The sequence below is a fragment of the Seriola lalandi genome, unplaced genomic scaffold (genome assembly GCF_002814215.2).
Source record: "Seriola lalandi dorsalis isolate HSWRI2012SDOR001 ecotype SW California unplaced genomic scaffold, Sedor1 jcf7180002054297, whole genome shotgun sequence".
Lineage (NCBI taxonomy): Eukaryota > Metazoa > Chordata > Actinopteri > Carangiformes > Carangidae > Seriola > Seriola lalandi.
In genome coordinates, this window is record NW_019524850.1 from 902140 (window position 1) to 903769 (window position 1630).

Below are 1630 nucleotides of genomic sequence, written 5' to 3' on the forward strand. Positions count from 1 at the left end.
CTCATCCTGCAATGTAGAAAGACACAGAAATGATCTATCAAACATTCAAGTCTCTGATTTGGGCTGCTATTTAGTGCATGCACTCTGAATAAAACTTTTAAAAGTGTAACAACTGCCCTGGGCATATTTCTGTCACATTTCATATTATTTTCTCTGATTAACAAGTTTTATTCTAGTTTAGTGGACGATTCTCTCAGCAATTTTCACTAAAATGAGGTCAGTGTTGGTCCCTTTACGGAGATTATAGTTAACAGTGCGTAACAGTAAAATAGCATTTGCATACAATATAAAGCCTCAGAGGGGGCGCGCTACACATCTATACTTAAAGTTAATGAACAAATTAGAGTTGAAGCCCATTTAGAAGTTTTTCTTTCAGTGTGTCCTTGGATTTTCAGAACAATAGTTAAGCTAAAAAAAAAAGGCGTTATAGACTCTCTCTGCTGTGTGGTGCATAACACAGACATGAAAGTGGAGAACATCGCTTTTGTCCTACACAATCAGTTCCCATATACGTTGCACAACACAATAAACCACCAGGTGGAGCACCAACAGCAAGTGCACAAAGGACACTATTTGAGTTTAGGGTAAAAAAAACCCCACACACATACAAACACTGTATTTGGGTCTAAAATTGTATTTCAAGTCAAAATGTAGAAGTTTAATCAATCATATGCATATACAATTTAAAACAATACCACTAAATAGTTAAAATCAATTCATATGTTTGTGCTTTAAGTGGTTAAAGGCAAACAATAATACATATCCCTACACAATTCACAGTCTCCATTACTCTGCCTCTAGACAAATAAGAACAATGGAGCCATGAGGGTGAAAAAAGACAGAGACTAAATCACACATTAGTCTCACAGGACAGTCTTTCCGGTTTGGTGCATGAACTGAAACCAGAGAGCCAGAGGACCAATCTGAGAGATCACAGTGATGTAGAGCCTGGAGCTACTCTGCTGACAATGCCTAGGAGAACGATTTTGTGACTCATACATGTAAATGAGTTTTATATTTAAGAAGCGCTATTTGTTCCAAAGCAGGAAGTGAAACCTAATTTCCACAAATCACTTTTTTGGTGCTTCGCCATCCTCTTGAATCTACTTAGTTTGGGATAAACTGTGATTCCTTTACTTTCTAACCATGGGGAACAATAAATCTTCTCTAATGCTGACTAAAAAAAGAAGAATTCTGGGGCAATGGCAAATACTTCATAGTTGTATTCCAATGCCATCTAGATTAGATAAGCAGACAAGCAGAAATAAATGCTGAATTAAATCTGCTAAAACTTCACCAAACTGTCCAGGTATTATTATACACCTCTTTGTTCTAAGTAAGATTTTGTAAAAACACATCACCAGAGAGCTGACACTGAATGACAGCTCTGATGTACGGCTAATGGTCATTTTTTTTACTGCTTCTATGGGATAAAGCTAATTATAATATGGCGTCCTTGTCAATATGTATTACAGTTTCCAATGCAGGCACCAGTAATTAATCTTAACATAGTCCTCAATTTGTTTTGTCATCTGCTGTGTGTGATAGATCTCTGCCATAAAGGCGAACACCGTGGCCTGGCTAAGCGCCTCAGCCACTCAGCAATGGGCTGACAGCTGTATACAACAGA